This window comes from Homarus americanus, unplaced genomic scaffold (genome assembly GCF_018991925.1).
Source record: "Homarus americanus isolate GMGI-L3 unplaced genomic scaffold, GMGI_Hamer_2.0 scaffold21914, whole genome shotgun sequence".
NCBI lineage: Eukaryota > Metazoa > Arthropoda > Malacostraca > Decapoda > Nephropidae > Homarus > Homarus americanus.
Genome location: NW_024719665.1, coordinates 4,276,827 through 4,295,270, shown reverse-complemented (window position 1 = coordinate 4,295,270; position 18,444 = coordinate 4,276,827). Strand labels below are relative to the sequence as shown.

The following is an 18,444-nucleotide window of genomic DNA, read 5'->3' as shown; positions in this document are numbered from 1 at the left end:
CATTCGACCACATCATCAAAATACGACCGAACATAGTACTCAAGGAAACGAATATCCAACCTAAAGCGTATGGAAACATTCCCATCCCACTCCGAGGAGAGTTCTTTGCAACAATGTCAAATGGATCGAAGAGAGTCGCACACAAAATCCTGGTAACAACAGCGAAACAGGGAGGGGATATTCTGAGTAAGCGAGCCAGCTTAGATCGTGGCCTTCTCAGTATCCACCAGAATAACCGGATTACGGCCAGTGAGATGCCTTCATCAACCCGGAGGATACTGGAACAACATCTACCAGCGCTGAATGGACTGGGTAGAATGAAAAACTTCCAACTCAAGCTCGACATCGACCCAAATGTCAACCCGTCGCACAGCCACCTCGGAGAGTACCATTTCACATTCGAGGTGCAGTCGAATAGAAGATACAAGAAATGCTAGATAATGATATCATTGAGAGCGTGGAAGGCCCTACACAATAGGTGTCCCCATTGGTGACTGCTCCAAAACCAGATGGAGAGATCAGGATATGCGCAGACCTCCGCATAGCAAACAAAGCGGTGAAACGCATGCGCCATCCTATACCAACCGTGGAACAACCACTCAGCGAAATTAACGGGCACACGAAATTCTCAAACATCGACCCAAACTCATACTATCATCAGATGGAGCTAACCCCTGAATCGAGAGACATAGCAACATTCTCGTGCGACTCCGGTATCTACAGGTACAAGGTGTTAGTCATGGGCATTGCATCAGTCGCGGAACAAGGACAACGTCTGCTACAACAGATTTTGCAAAAGTGTCCGAATTGTCAGAATGGAGCGGATGACATCCTGGTGTGGGGTAAGGATACGAGTGAATACAACAGTGCTCTGGAAAAAGTACTGCAAAAGTTGAAGGAGAACAACCTGACCATCTCCCAACACAAAAGCGTGTTCCACATAGATGAAGTTGAATTCCATGGATTCACTGTATCCAAAGAGGGCATCAAACCGACAGATGAAAAAATCGAAGCCGTGAAGAGGTTCAGATGGCCAGAAACTTTTCAGGAAGTCCGCAGCTTCCTAGGTCTGATCAACTACCTGACCAGGTCCATACCACGATTAGCAACATTGAGCGAACCTCTGAAAAACCTGACGAGAATGAACAGCAAGTGGACCTGGACAGAAAAAGAAGAGCGGTGCTTTAACAAGCTGAAGAACGCCGTCACGAAGAGCGAGGCACTCATGCACTTCAACCCTCAGCTACCTATCACACTAATTGTGGATGCTAGTCCAGTAGGACTAGGGGCAATGCTATGCCAAAACCACCAAGGGGTACTCAAACCCATCAGTTATGCCTCCCAAACACTGACTCAGGTGGAAAGACGGTATTGTCAGCTGGAGAGGGAAGCCTTAGCCATAGTTTGGGCATGTGCAAAATTTCATCTATATCTTTACGGGAAAGAATTCACCATCATGACCAATCACAAAGCGCTAACGACCATCTTCAGCCCGAAAGGCAAACCATCAGCCCATATACTCCGGTGGATCCCACGCATGCAACAGTACGACTTCACGGTCCAACACATCAAAGGAAGTGACAATCCGGCAGACATACTGTCTAGACAACCCCTGCCATTCGATGCTCAAATCTCTGAAGAAGAGAAACTGGCAGAGGGATTCATCAATTATGTGGTTGCCAACGGGATCCCGAAAGTTATGACACTGTCTGAAATTCTCGAAGAATCAGGGAAGGATCCGACTATAAGAGCCCTCGAAAACGCCATCGCCAAGAATGACTGGACGGATTAACTAACGGAGCCTTTCAAACACGCACGTGCAGAACTGACATCAAAACGGGGACTCGTGTCGAGGGGATCCCGGATCGTAATGCCCCAAACACTACAACGACGCACGATGCAACTCGCACATGAGACACACCTGGGAATGGTCAAGACCAAGGCGCTACTCCGAGGCAAGCTATAGTGGCCAACTATCAACAAGGACGTGGAGAAGGCAATCAGACAATGCATCCCATGTGCAAGCCTCGACACAAGAAAACAAGCCAATCCGGTGAATGTGTCTGAAATGAAGGGGCCGTGGGAGGTAATCCACGTGGACATATGTGGACCGTTCCCTAGTGGTGACTATGCGCTGGGAATCATCGATGCAGGATCCCGGTGGCCAGAAGCCTTTGTGGTCAAAACTATCAACACCGATAACGTAAAGACCCTGATCGAAGGATGCATCACTACACACGGCATCCCAGCGGTCATCGTGTCAGATAACGGACCACAGTTCAGAGCCAAGGAGTTTGCACAGTTCTATGAAGAATGGGGAAAAAACACCACAAAGTGACACCATATCATCCCCAAGCAAATGGGGAAATCGAGTGGTTCTTCGCGACCATGTTGAAAGCACTCCGAGTAATGCATACTGAGGGGAAAGATGGAGACGGCAACTCGGTAAATTCTTGATGCACTACAGGAACACCCCACACTCGATGACGGGAGAGACACCAGCCAAACTCCTCATGGGAAGGAACATCAAGGTGAAACTCCCCCAAGTGAGTCATGACTTGGAAGACACACAAGTGACATGTTGGGATGTGGCAAGCAAAAGAGATAAAAGAGAAAAGGAGAAACTGAAACTCCGGACCGACAACCGGAATAAGTCCAAACTAGCGGAATTGAGACCAACTGATCAAGTGCTCCTGAAGCAAACCAAGAAAGACAAGCTCTCAACTAATTATGATCCTAAACCATGGACGGTAAGTGAAAGGCGAGGCGATTCAGCTATTCTACAGCGAGGACCCAAGAAGATATTACGCAGCACATCCCAGATGGGAAGAATTCCAGGGAGATGCCAAGGAAGAAATGACGGCAGAGGAGACAGTGACACAGACGGAAGCCACAAAACGGCGGAGAGAACCGACAACACCCATCGAAACCGGCAAAACAACCAAGCTGCCAACACGCCGAGGACAGGGATGGACGAGTCCAGGCAGGACGGGAACAGCGAGGAGGAACCACTCGCTGCTAGGCGACCACGTCGTACTATAGTAAAACCGAAGAAATACCAGGATGGAGCTGAAGACTTCGGAACGGATGAAGTTGATGACTCCGAAATGGATGGAGAGACAAGCAACGAATATAAACCCGGCCGTTCATGGAACTAATGAGAACGGCAATACAGAACTGTCATCATGAATAAAAGGGAGGGAAAGATGTACTGTTCAAAGCGTATAGTCATTGGAGTGTGTGTACTAGTATATGTGTGAGATGGTGTAGCCTATGTGTGTTAATTCCTGTTCTGTACATTTCAGGTATTGGTGCCTTCTGTATTGAGACAATAAACACCAACAAAATCAAACAGTATATTACTGACCGACGGTGCATACAGTAAATCTAGTAGGCCTCTACGATGGCATATGCTTCCTTTTCTATGGCTGAATGCTTCCTTTCACTTGCATTTAATGTTCTAAAGAAGAAAGCAATGGGTCTGCCACCCTGATTCAAAGAAGCAGCTATTGCTAGATCTGAGGCATCAGTCCCCACCATAAAAAGAATTTCTTTGTTGATGGATTGCACCATGACAATTTCTGCATTTCAATATAAGTTTTCAGGTTACAAAATGATTTTCGAACGTCTTCAGTTAATGGAAACATCTTAGCTTGCATAAGAGGTACAACTGTCTTTTTTTAAATTTACAGTGTACTGGGTGTAGTAAGAGAACATACAGTACTTGCGGCACGACGCAGAGAGCTCATGTCCCGAGGAAGAGGAAGTTCCTGTAATGAATGAAGCCTTTCTGGATCAGGCTTAATCTTGCTTCCAGAAATGGTATAACCCAGGAGGTTCGCAGATATGGCAGAAAATGAACACGTGTCAAGGTTAAATGCTAGGTTGTGTGTTTTGGCAACTTCCATAAGCTTCTGAAGATTTGTATCATGCTCCGCTTTATTCTTCACACAAATGGTGATGTTATTTCGACAGGCAAAGGTATCTGAAAGAGAGTTTCTAGTGATAAACTAATCTATCAAACACTGAAAACAAGCTACCCCATTACATAGTTAATCCAAAGGGTGTCCGATGAAACTAGTAGTCACCCACAAGTCTCAAATACAGTGTATGGTTTGTCTTTTTGATGGTAGACAGATTACAGACTACAGTATACTGTATCCTTGGCAGTGGCTATGCATCTAGTTGGGTAAAACTGTTTATTGTCTGCAAATAATCCATAGCTATTCATTTTTTATGTAGTTTGTCCCTCGTAACTATGACCTGAACTTGCCACGTCGAAGTGCTGATTTCAATGATACCTTCAGCAAGCAATCTCTTTATCTCTGACTCTATGAACTGTCTTTCCTGAATACTATATCTCCTTGCAATTATCTGTGAGATTTGCAAAGAGGGATGGAGGGGATACAGAAAATGTAGCTAACCCACACACATTCAAAGGAAGATTATTCCAACCACATCGATCACAGACACTTGCGTGCAGCTTCATGAAGTTCTGGCCCACAACATATAACATAGACCTGGTAGCAGAGATAATAATCTAACATTACAACAAACATATCCCTATAGTCCCATGGTTATTAGAGTATAACCATTTATCTTAGTGCTCAAAAAGGTAGCAGCCACTGATACAGTACTAGATCCTGAATATACATGTAAGCCATAATTCCTAACCAAAGACTGACATATAAAGCTTTCTGAACTAACCAGTGCCCATAGGAGCATTAATTTGGTGTTCATTTTACGAAAATGATGACAGTAGCTTTAGACAGACTTCCAACAGAGGCCACAGATATAGTTGCAGGGTGGGTTACTGAAGAGCAGCGGAAGTAGCCAAACCAACAGATCTGCACACTCTTCTAAAATGCCCATTTTGCCACCCTTATTGCACTAGCTTCATGGGCAGGACAGTTTAGCCATGGATGCCGGTTATAATCACAAAAGAACCACTTCTGCCCCCTCTAGATTGCAGCTGATGTTTGGCTGTTGTCTGTAGGAGTTGGAGCTTCACCAGTGTCTCACCAAAAGAGGCAGCACCGACAGTTGACAGAGGAGTTAGAACTTCTATGAGCCAGGTCAAGGGTTCGTGCTTGATCAAATGCAGTTTGAAAATGAAGCACTTTGTTCTCCAGGAATCAATGACGAATAACATTTGATTGCAGTCCACTGATGAAGGCATCCTGTACAGCCTCATCTTTACATTTTTCTGCACTGACAGATTTGTAGTTGCAGTCACCACTAAGATGTTTCAAAGACTGCAGGAATTCGTCCAAAGTCGCACCAGGCAGCTGTCGGTGGGCGGCCAGAAGATGTCAAGCATAGATTTCATTCTGAGGCTTCACATATAGAGTTTGCAGTCTCTTTCGCATTTTCATAATTATCACAATCAGAAATGTACTCATACAAGGAAGGAGCTAAATACTTTGTAAACGCATTCAGTTTGTTAGGGGTGTATTGCTGAATAACTGCATGGAAGTGTTTAATGTCTAATACCAGTGCTTCCATTCCTTAACTGCAATGTTTAAATTTGGGTTCAACTCAAACCACTCTGAATGCACAAGAAACCTCGAGTATAGAGACAGATTAAAGCATCTGAATTTGCACTCCCTCGAGAGACGTAGTGAGGGGCAATATGATCGAGGTGTATAAATTAAAGTCAGGGTTAAACAAAGGTGATATAACAAAGGTACTTAAACTATCGATTAATATTGACGACTGACCCGCAGACAAGTTATTTGTTTTACTGTTTACTTTCTTACTTTATTTTCATCAGTGAGTTCTGATATGATTATCATTTCTTGTGCAAATGCTTTGTTTGGTAGATAATTAGACGCCTAGGCAGTAATGCAGTGGTGACATCTCATCTCAGGATGTACTGTAACCTAACCTAACCTCGACTTACGACAACCCGGACATACGACTGCTATAGTCGTATAAAATATTTTTCAAATTACGTATTTTCTAGTACCGAAACTTTTCCGTCCCGTACGACAGCGTGGGCTGGGCCGCCTCGTGGTGTACAGCATCCACGCCGTAGCCAGCTCAGTTGGTGTTTGGGCGTCGTTGTCGTTAGTGATTACGCTGTGCAGTAACAAAATTTTTGTTTCTAATTCCCTTTAAAATGGCTGGCAAGCGTAAAAGTGAGAGTTCTCGTGGTGCTGATAAGAAAAGGAGACAGTCAATTATTTTTTAGATGAAAATTAAAATAACAATGCAATATGAAAATGGAAAAATGGTAGCAACCATTTCATGCGACCCTGGCTTTTCACACTCGACGACATCAACAATTTTGAAGGACAAGGCAGAGGCATTTGCTACTATTAATAAGGGGATGCAAATGTTTGAAGAAATGGATCAAAATGTTGAGCATTTTGCAAAAGTTGACAGACTGATCCAAGATGCACTTGCTTGCTACAGGGAGATTTACAATAAAAAAAGAAAAGGCAAACTGTGCAGTCTAAATTGGACATATATTTTAAGAAGTCCCCTACTGCTGTCTCCTCACGCCCCACCACTGCTGCCTCTTCACTCCCTAAAGATGATCCAATACCTTCAACAAGCAATTATGTTAGCCTGTCTGAAGAAAGCGATATTGATGACCCACCCAGCCCTGTCTCCTCTTCTGCTTCATCCAATTAATATAGTCTCCATGTTTAATTAAAAAATTATTGAGGCCCATGAGCATTCAGCTGACTACATTAAAGGTAAATGGACAGTAACACTTTATTCATTTTTAATTATTGATTATTTTTACTGTACTGTATTTCATTTTAGAATTTCTATGTATTATTTTCGCATTTTCGACTTACGACCTGCTCATTGGGATGAAACCCCGTCGTAAGGCGAGGAGAGACTGTGTGTGTGTGTGTGTATATATATATATATATATATATATATATATATTAGGGTGTGTCAATTTTGTCAACATGTTAAAAATCAAATTTGGTAGTCAAAATATTGTGCCTCTTTATGTCTAAACTTGAGATTAGCAAACAAAAATGAATTGAAATAACCCTCACCTACATCAATTATACCTTAAAGTTTCAAATATCAGTATTTCAACAAATTAATGAGACTTGATTAGAATTATTCACTTGATGTTAACTAATCTCATGTAAGCATATGGATTATGGAGTATTTTATGGTTCTATAGCTTGTGTACAATATGCATGTCAGAACATGAACATGAACAGGCTCTCCGTGTGGGACAGTTTAATTCTTGTTTTGACTTGTACCAAGCGTGAGGATAAGGCGCCCGGCTCACTCTCCTTCTAGATATCATAGACGGTGGTTTGCTCTCATTGCACTTGCACCTACTCTACCAGACGAATTCTACATTTTAATTATTGTAAGTAGGGCATATTGATTGTCGCAGTTACTTATATCATTGTATAAAACATTATGTTCTAAGAAATTATTATGTTATTTCTGTTACAGCATTTTTGATAAACAAATTGATATTTTTTGAAACAACAATTGAATTATGAAACATTGAAATATTTTTCTATTTGTCAGATAGTGTGAAGATGTCAAAATTGAAGACAAGAAGTCAGTTGTCAACCCACTTGAGCCTGCTAGTTGGTAAAGGGAAGGAGCTTCCTGTATCAGAACTTCCAACAGTGAGAGACATGCTAAGATTAGGGTTACTCCTTCGAGAAAAAAATGCAAAGGACAGAAGGAACTATACAGATAAAGAACTCATAAATGACATGATAGTCCCTCTTCTGCATCAATGGACAAAAGCTAATGCACTATTCAAACCACCTGTGATTAATCAGTGTCGAACTATTGAGCTAAAACTAACGAAATTATGGCACAAAGCAGTTGAAACATCACTTGGTAAAGGAAACTTGGCCAGGAAAAATGAATTTCTGCACACACTTGATACTCTGTTTGACATTTTGACCTGCAAGTGCTCCATACAATTATGTTCTGAATCCAACTGTTCTCACTCAGGTAAGAGAGAAAATAATTCCCACATTGATTGTGGTTGTCCTCGTGAAAAGAAGATCCCTGTTTTAGAGCTTGAATTTATAAAGGCACAGAGGACAAAGGCAGAAGGCCAAGGAAGTATGCAAATGGGTTCAATAGATTATTCAGAAACAAAGAAGCAGATTGCTAATGCCAAGAAGAGAGAACAAATCCGAGAGAGGGAACAAAAGAAGAAAATGAAGAGTGAAGAAGCCATCCAAAGAGAGGAAGAGCTGTGTCAAGATGTTTATCACTTCTTTGATAGTTCTTCTGATGAACAGGAAGCAACATCAGATGATAGTTCCAAAGAGCCATCTGAACCTTTACCAAAGAAAATGAAATACAACACAAGAAATATTTCAAACATTGCTTTAGCTAGTATTCGCCACCATGCTGGACTTCGTGAGGCTGCAGAAATTGCAACTGCCGCTTGGATAGATGCAGGCCTCATCAGCCGAGAGGATGTATCTTTGGTGATAGATCATAATAAAATTAGAAGAGCACAAGAAAAAATAATAAAGGAAATATCTGATCAGCATGAAAAAGATTTAAGCAAGGGAGGGCTCTCCTGTCTTTTGTTTGATGGAGGAATAGATGACACAAAAGTTTTGCTAGAAGTAGAGGGAGTGAACAGAAAGTTTCCAGGTCTCATCAAAGAAGAACACTACTCTGTCTGTTCTGAGCCTGGTGGTCGGTTTTTGTTTCACTTTGCTCCCGAAACTGAAGTAGAAGGGAAGAAACATGCAGAGGTCATTGCTGATCATATTTTATGTTGGGTTCAGGAGAGAGGACTTGGCAGTTCACTGCAGGCTGTTGGTGGAGATTCAACTGCAGTGAACACCGGATGGCAGGGGGGTGTAATGACGCATTTAGAGAAAAAACTAGGAAGAAGACTTGTTTGGATTGTATGTGATTTACATACAGGCGAGCTACCTCTTCGTCATCTCATCCAGGAACTTGATGGTCCTACAAAGAGCAACAACAAGTGGTCAGGTCCCCTTGGCATCATGCTGGATGAAGCAACACAACTAGAAATAAATACAACCTTTCCAAAGGTCGAAGTTGGCCCTCCCCTTCCGGCGTTGTCTGAAGGAGTCATCAAAGATCTCAGCACAGATCAATCCTATGCTTATCGTATTGCCCAAGCAATAAGATCAGGAGAAGTGCCTCAGTCATTGGCTCTCTTGGAGATTGGACCTGTCAGTCACAGCCGTTGGTTAACTACAGCTCTTCGTTTCTGCAGGATTTGGATTTCCAAACACGAATTGAAGGGCAAAGTGCTGAAGAATTTGAGGTTAATTGTTGAATTTATTATTGGAGTTTATCTTCCCCAGTGGTTTAGTGTGAAACTTAATCCTATGTGGGTGGATGGGCCCAATCACCTTTTGTTTCAATTGCAGCTAGTAAGAACACAGAGGAAGGTAGTGAGGGACATCGTGTTACCTGTGGCAAGAAGGTCCGCTTGGTATGCTCGATCAGAAGCAGTTTTGCAAGCAATGCTTTGCAGTCAATGTACCAATCTCCGAACCGAGGCTGTAGAAGTCATTCTAAAGATTAGAGGAACGCTAATAGATGACGACCAGTTGGGAGACTGTTCGTTTCATTCAAGAAAAGTTCCCCCAATAAACATCAATGCCACCAAATTGTCAGAATTGGTTGACTTGAGTTTGGAAGTCTTAGAGCCACCATTGACAACAAGTCTAACTAGCCAAGAATTGAGAAACCTTAAAGAGACTCCAATGCAGGTGCCGAAGTGGCCTTCCCACACTCAAAGTGTGGAGAGATGTGTGAAAATGGTCACAGAAGCAGCGGGCCATGTTTACAGCCACGAGAGGCGAGAAGGTTACATCAAAGCACAAATAGCAAGCAGACTACTGATGACAAGAAACCAAAGCAAAGAGAGTATGAAGGCATTGGTTACTTTCAAATAGACTACGGATAATAAAATATAATAATTTGAAACTTGAAACAGTAACATGTGTGCAAACGCTGGTTATGTTATAAATTCACAAATATGTACATTTAAAAATCCATTTGATGTAGGTAGGACTTATTATAAAAAAAAATTTATGCCAGAATATTGTTTTGCATGCTTAAAGACTACAATAAATTGCTACCAAATTACTCGATTTTCAATTTAGCCAGTTCACCCCCTAAATTGACACACCCTAATATATATATAGATATATATATATATATATATATATATATATATATATATATATATATATATATATATATATATATATATATATATATATATATATATATATATATATATATGCAAGTAAATCACTGTACAGTAGGTGCAAGTGATCAAAGTATATGCTGATAACCATAAGGAAACAAGAAAACACGAAGTTCCCAAGCGCTTTCGTGTAATTCGTATCTTCAGGGGTGAGTCTGTACTCACCTGTATTTTTAAACTGATGATGGAAAAGGATTATTTCCAAAACGTTAGCAATTAAAAGAAGCACTACTTCAAGATGTTTGTGTGTACCCTGGTTCTCTTCTTCGTTATATATATATATATATATATATATATATATATATATATATATATATATATATATATATATATATATATATATATATATATATATATATATATATATAATATAAAACATACTAGTCTGTGTGTGCCTGGGTCAGTTTTGCATATATATATATATATATATATATATATATATATATATATATATATATATATATATATATATATATATATATATATATATATATATATATATATATATATATATATATATATATATATTCAAGACTTCTTCAGGGTTGCCTCTGAAGATGTCTTGAATAAAGACAAAAGCTAAGATACTCCTTTGTTTCCCTGTTCCTGTGTGATTTTATCGAGATTTATCTTGTCCACGTTTCTATTGGGTACGAGTTATCTCGTAATTGGGTACGAGTTGACATGTTCTGATGGGTACGATTTGCTTGGGTACGGGTTGTCCAGCACCCGACTAAAAGTAATATTTACCTTAGGTTAGGTTAGGATGCAGACAAGGTTAGGCAGTGTGACCTGGGGCAAACTAGGTTAAGGTAGGTTAGGTTAGGTTTGGTTAGGATGCATATTTTAGTGATACAAAAAATCCTATGTGTTTTGCTGTTTTAAAGGTCAAATTCATTCAAAAAACAGCAAAATACAGAGGAAAAATTTATTTAAGTCGCTAGAAGATTATAGGACTAAAAGTAACATTTACCCAAAATGTTTTTCCTGGCGAAATTGCTCGCAGTAAACGTTTACCATGTTCTCAAGTTGGTTCTATGGTCGGACCATTCACGCCAAGTATTACTCTAATTTTAACAACTCGTGTAAAACTAAGTGTTTCTTGGTAGCTGCTGGATCACTAAATACCGACGACCTGTTACCGTGAAGGGCTCGCCAGTAGGCCTATTATATTTGGAGGCAAAGACACCAGTAGACTCCCCTCCTCCACAGCAGCAGGCAGCTCAGTAACACTATAGATATCTTTCAGTTGACACTCACAATATCCTGCTCACCATGTTCCACATCGGGAAGAACAAGAGACAAATTTCCGAGGCTACAAGGTCGTATACACACGATGTAAACAAAACTTGCACCGACTGAGTTCAAATGACATATACGTATGGTCATAATAATACTTAAATTAAATTAAATAAATATCTTTTAACATATAAACTATCTAGTTTAAGTTACTGAAATACAAATTAATAACTTAGATATAAGAATCTGTTTACTTTCCGTGTATACATTGTTGTCAGGTGCTCGCTACACACAGGACGCCTTGCCATATGAAATTTTTTTACTTCTTATACGTATTTAGCAGGGCAGGTTAAATGTTGCTGATTTATTCCAATATACCAAACACATTGAATAAATTTGCCTGAAATAACTGACAATGTGTATAAAGCATATGGGAAACCTACTCACGCATTGCTGTACAATTGAGATATTCTGTATTGATTTGTACACTTGGCAACGCGACTTTGCCACCCTTTGGCGAGCCTGAGAACACCTCACCACCACCAATGAAATAAATCAATATAATTAGCAAATCTAGATTTTTCATGCATGACATTACCAATATAAGATTATCAATGTTAATTTTAAAATGATTTCATGACAAACATGTGTTTATGGTTCCTGATTTACATTTTATGATATGACAAATTATCGCACTACTTCATGGCGCTGACTAACATCTCCCGCGAATTTCAAATGTCAAATAATTTTGATTAAGGGTTTTATATATATATATATATATATATATATATATATATATATATATATATATATATATATATACACACATATATATATATATATATATATATATATATATATATATATATATATATATATATATATATATATATATATATATATATATATATATATATATGCTGATAACACAACAAACATATATATATATATATATATATATATATATATATATATATATATATATATATATATTTGCCATAATAATTAATAATAATGAATCACCTGAAGATTAGCCCTCAAAGTGCGCGTCACTATCCCAGCGTCTCACCTGAAGTTTAACCACCCCGAAGCTACCGGGGGGGGGGGGGGTTAATTTTCAGATAGTCCATAAAAAATAAATCCAAAAGCATGGGTAAGAGGATAGTGTTAGATTACCTCAGTGAGTTGTGACGCTGACTTATCAGCTGTTCCCATCTTGATGATTGGCGTCAGGAAGGTTATGGCCAGGGGCCCGGAACCAAGGAATGAAAATGAGTTCCAGAGGCTGATTGCAAACGAAGTCAAATCAAACCCCAAGGTTTTCAACCGTTACGTAAAATCAAAACTAAGGACAGGTGTGGGTGTATCAGATCTGAGACTTTAAGATGGTAGTTACGCAGACTCAGATCACGATAAGGCGGAGTCGTTAAAAACTGTAATTATTCTCCTTAATGTTCAAAAAAGAGAATACAAACAATTTTCCTGAGTTTGAAGAAAAACCGTTTGACACAACTCTAATACCCACCGAGTTATCAGAAGAGTGTATTAAAATACTATTGTCAAAGCTAAAGGTTCACAAGAGTCCCGGCCCTAATAGCGTGCACGCGTGTGAAGAGATGTGCAACGAGCTTGCTGAGCCCCTTAAAATCCTGTTCTGCAGATGCATGGATGAACAACAGGTTCCCAGCGACTGGAAAGTGGCCCTGTGGGTCTTATATTCAAACAGGGAGATCGCCGGTGAACTTGACCAGCAAAGTGTGTAATGTACTAGAGAGTATTATTAGAGATATGATGGAACATCGACTACGAAACAACATTGTAAAGGAATGTTAGCATATAATTAGTTTTATGCCGTGACACTCCTGCTTGACACAATTAATTAACCCTTTAGACTCGAGGGTAGGAGTTTCTCTCAGCTGAATAAAATCGTGTGGCATTAGCCGCTGCCCTCTAAAGGATTAAGGTGTTGCATGTGTGGATACAGATAAGGAATGTGGTGGCAATATTGAGAATATATACCTAGACTTTGGCAAGCGTACATCTCATAAGAGGTTGAAAACCAATCTGGAAGGGTATAGAATTCAAGAGAACGCCCGGGCGTGGAGCAGAGACTTTCTTCATGACTGCAAGCAGTGTGTGGTGATTAATGGTACGAAATTACCATGTGTACCAACAACAAGCGGGGTACCACAGGGCTGTGTAATGGGAACGTTGTTGTTTGTTTCATAAATGACATGCCGGAAGCTATGCACTCCTCCATACAAATGTTTGGGGACATTGCAAAGAACTACAGGAATATCTTTGTCAGTTTCAGGAGAGGTCAAAGGAATGGCTGGTACGAGTTAATGTCATGAAATGCAGGAGGATGCACTTAGGTCGTACCAACAGTAAGGTGTATCGCATGGCCCAACGGGACGAAGACACAGCATTTTACTTTTATCCTCTTCACCACTGATCGGCTCGTTAGCCGCTTGGGCGATCGGTCACGTCTCTTGTTACGCACTCTTGGCAAGTACTAGTCATGTATTGGCTCTCTGTTACAGACTGTCGGCAGGTACTGGACATGCACCGGCTCCTGAATGAACCTGAATCTGCTCCAGTGTTTGTCAAGTCTGGTCTTGAAGGAACTCACACTCGGTGCCTATCTTTTACTTTTACTTTTATCCTCTTCGCCACTGATCGGCTTGTTAGCCGCTTGGGCGATCGGTCACGTCTCTTTTCATTTATATTCTTCACCAAAAGATCGGCTCGCTAGCCGCCCGGGCGATCGGTCACGTCTCTGTCACGCACTGTTGGCAAATACTGGGCATGCACCGGCTCCTGAATGTACCTGAACCCGCTCCAGTGTTGGTCAAGTCTTCTCTTGAAAGAGCTCACACTCGGTGCCGTCACAACACTCTCTGGTAGATTGTTCCAAGAGTTTACAACCCTCACTCCGAAAAAGTTTGCCCTCACGGTTTTCTGGACTTGCGGCTTCTTCAATCTTGAGCTGTGACCCCTTGTGGGGCGAGCGTCCGCCAGCTCCAAGTAAGGACACTCAACTGAGTAGTGCCCCCTGAGATGCTTATAAACCTCAACTAGGTCCCCCCTTGCCCGTCTGTAGTATAAGCTAGGCAAGTTCAGGCGCTCCAATCTCTCAGGGTAGCTGAGGTGCCGAAGTGCAGGCACCAGTTTGGTGGCCCTCCTTTGAACATTTTCAACCAACTGACAGTCCCTAGCATATCTCGGGGACCAGATGGGGTGACAGTACTCCAGATGGGGAAGCACTTCACTCCTGAAGATCGTCACGAGGGACGGACCGTCTAGATATCTGAACGACCTTCTTATAAGACCCAATAATTTATTTGCCTGATTTACCTTCTTCTCACAATGGCCCGAGAACTTCAGCTCATTGTCAACATACACACCTAGGTCCTTCTCACACACAGTCTCAACTAGTACATTTTCTTCATCCCGTTGGGACATATGGTACGCCTCCTTACCGTTGGTACGCCCCAGGTGCATCCTCTTACACTTCGTGACATTGAATCTCAGCAGCCATTCCTTCGACCATTCCTGGAGCCCACAGAGGTCCTTCTGCAGCTCTTCACAGTCCGCTTGGTTCTTAATTTCCCGAAATAACTTGCCATCATCGGCAAACATTTGTATGGAGGAGTGTACAACGTCAGGCATATCATTTATGAAACAAACAAACAACAGCGGGCCCAATACACTACCCTGCAGTACCCCACTTGTTACAGGTACAGATGACGATTTCGTGCCATTAATCACCACACATTGCTTGCGGTCATGTAGAAAGTCTTCTATCCACGCTAGGACATTTCTCCGAATTCCGTACCCTTCCAGTTTGATTTTCAGCCTTTCGTGGGGTACACTGTCAGCCGGGAGGAAGCGAGCGCTTTGTAAACAATGACATTTCTCACCACACCCTGTAAAATACAGTGTACTTAGCAAATGCTGCAGCTTCTGAGAATAGGGGGGGGGGGGGTTACTACTAAGAGCAGAGACGTTACCGAGAACAAATTCGGGCTTGAATGTCATGTACACTAAAACTGACACGTTCCTTGATAAGAGAGAGGAGTTTGAAACATTACTGAAGGTACACCAACCAGATATTGTGGGAGTCGTCGAACTGTTGTAGAAGAACAGGAGGATCGATCCAGAGGAATGTGAGTTCAGTATTGCTGGATATGACTCATTTACGAACCTTTCTCAAGAAACTTGGAAGAGGGGTGTGGTTATCTATGCCAGGCAAGACCTTGGAGCCAGCCAGGCGAGGGTACAGGGAGAGGATGTTTTTGAAGAGTCCAAGTGGTGTAAAATTAAACTAAAGGGAGGGGACTTACTTATTGTCGGATGTATCTACAGATCCTCAAACTGTGGCCCACTAAATCAAAGGAACTTAAGAGCCTTAATAGACAATGCTGCGATGCTCAACCCTAGCCACCTCCTTATCATGGGGGACTTTAACTATGGCGACATCGACTGGAGAAACGAGTTCACCCCAAACGACTTGAATAACCCTGCTACTCTTTTTGTAGAAACTCTGAAAGATAATTTTCTGTTCCAACATGTTAGAGACCCGACACATTACAGAGGGGAGCAAGCACCCAAGCCACTAGACCTCATCATAACAAACGAGGAGGGTATGGTGGCCAAAATGGAACACCTTGCCCCAGTTGGCACCAGTCAATATATAGTGTTGTCATTCAGATTTAACTGTTATCTAGTTCAAGATAAGGCCAGGCCAAGGTGCAAATAATACAGGGGAAATTACAACGGGCTGAGGGAAGAGATGAGGGGTACTCACTGGCCTGACTTATTAAGGCACAAGAACGCAGACACTACACTGAATATCATAACTAGTAAAGTGACCCATTTGATTGATAAATATATACCCAAGACCAAACCCAGTGCCTCTAGGAATACGAGGGGATCCCTACACATGAGCCATGCGGCAGTCGACAAAGTTAAGAAAACCCAAAAATTCAAGACGTGGGTTGGGTCAAATGATGAGCAAGACAGGAAGATGTATGCAAGAGCCAGAAACCAAGCAAAGATAGAATGTAGAAGGGCTGAAAAGGAGTTCCAGAGGCTGGTTGCAAGCGAGGTCAAGTCAAACCCAAAGGCGTTTTACCGCTATGCAAAGTCGAAATTGAAAACGCGAGTAGGAGTATCAGACCTGAGGCTTGAAGATGGTAGTTACGCAGATTCTGACCAGGATAAAGTTGAGGCATTGAACAGCTTCTTTTCCTCGGTGTTCACAAGAGAGGATGCGATTAGCCTGCCTGCGTTTGAGGACAGACGGTTCGACACAGCACTGACCCACATTGTATTCACAGAAGAAGGTATTAGAAATAAACTGTCAAAGCTAAAGGATTGCCAACACGGTTTTATGCCAGGGCGCTCCTGCTTAACACAATTGCTCAAGGTATTGGATATTTGGACCCATATTCTGGAACGAGGTGGTAATATCGACAATATTTACCTAGATTTTACCAAGGCTTTCGACAGTGTACCTCAACGAAAGGCTGAAAATCAAACTGGAAGGGTACGGATTTCGAGGAAATGTCCTAGCGTGGATAGAAGACTTTCTACATGACTGCAAGCAGTGTGTGGTGATTAATGGCACGAAATCATCATTCGTACCTGTCACAAGCAGGATACCACAGGGCAGTGTATTGAGCGCGCTGTTGTTTGTTTGTTTCATAAATGACATGCCTGACGTTGTACACTCCTCCATACAAAATGATGGCCGATGACGCCAAGTTATTTCGGGAAATTAAGAACCAAGCGGACTGTGAAGAACTGTAGAAGGACCTCTGTGGGCTCCAGGAATGGTCGAAGAAATGGCTGCTGAGATTCAATGTCACGAAGTGTAAGAGGATGCACCTGGGGCGTACCAACTGTAAGGAGGCGTATCATATGTCCCAACGGGATGAATAAACTGCACTACGTATTTGAGAACGAATGTGAGAAAGACCTAGGTGTGTACAGTATATTGACAATGAGCTGAAGTTCTCTGGCCATTGCGAAAAGAAGGTATATTAGGCAAATAAATTATTGGGTCTTATAAGAAGGTCGTTCAGATATCTAGACGGCCTGTCCCTCGTAATGATCTTCAAGAGTGAAGTGCTTCCCCATCTGGAGTACTGTCACCCCGTCTGGTCCCCGAGATATGCTAGGGACTGTCAGTTGGTTGAAAATGTTCAAAGGAAGGCCACCACAACTGGTGCCTGCCCTTCGGCACCTCAGCTACCCTGTGAGATTGAAGCGCCTGAACTTGCCTAGCTTATACTACAGACGGGCAAGGGGTGACCTAATTGAGGTGTCTAAGCATCTCAAGGGGCACTACTCAGTCGATTGTCCTTACTTGGAGCTGGCGAACGCCCGCCCCACAAGGGGTCACACCTCAAGATTGAAGAAGCCGCAAGTCTAGAAAACTGTGAGGGCAAACTTTTTCGGAGTGAGAGTTGTGAACTCTTGGAACAATCTACCAGAAAGTGTTGTGACGGCACCGAGTGTGAGCTCTTTCAAGACAAGACTTGACCAACACTGGAGCGGGTTCAGGTGCATTTAGGAGCCGATGCATGCCCTGTACTTGCCAACAGTGCGTAACAGAGACGTGACCGATCGCCCAAGCTGCTAACAAGCCGATCTTTTGGTGAAGAGGATAAAATAAAAGGAAAAGTATTCAGAGACGTGACCGATCGCCCAAGCGGCTAACGAGCCGATCAGTGGTGAAGAAGATAAAAGTAAAAAGGTGCCGTCACAACACTTTCTGGCAGATTGTTCCAAGAGTTCACAACTCTCACTCCGAAAAAGTTTGCCCTCACAGTTTTCTGGACTTGCGGCTTCTGCAATCTTGAGCTGTGACCCCTTGTGGGGCGAGCGTCCGCCAGCTCCAAGTAAGGGTACTCGACTGAGTAGTGTCCCCTGAGATGCTTATACACCTCAATTAGGTCACCCCTTGCATATGTCGGGGA

At 41.9% G+C, this 18,444-nt stretch overlaps 1 protein-coding gene across 3 annotated transcripts in view; it reads right to left on the bottom strand.

Moving 5' to 3' along the window:
* LOC121860226 (zinc finger protein 678-like) overlaps positions 1-11,572 on the bottom strand; it is a 58,109-nt gene extending 46,537 nt beyond the window's left edge. The window contains exon 1 of one of the 3 annotated variants that reach the window (XM_042357312.1): positions 11,193-11,572. The gene's annotated coding sequence lies outside the window, so the exon portion shown is untranslated. The remainder of the gene's footprint in view (positions 1-11,192) is intronic. The other 2 variants (XM_042357313.1, XM_042357314.1) reach the window with 2 other exon arrangements.
* Positions 11,573-18,444: the final 6,872 nt, after the last annotated feature.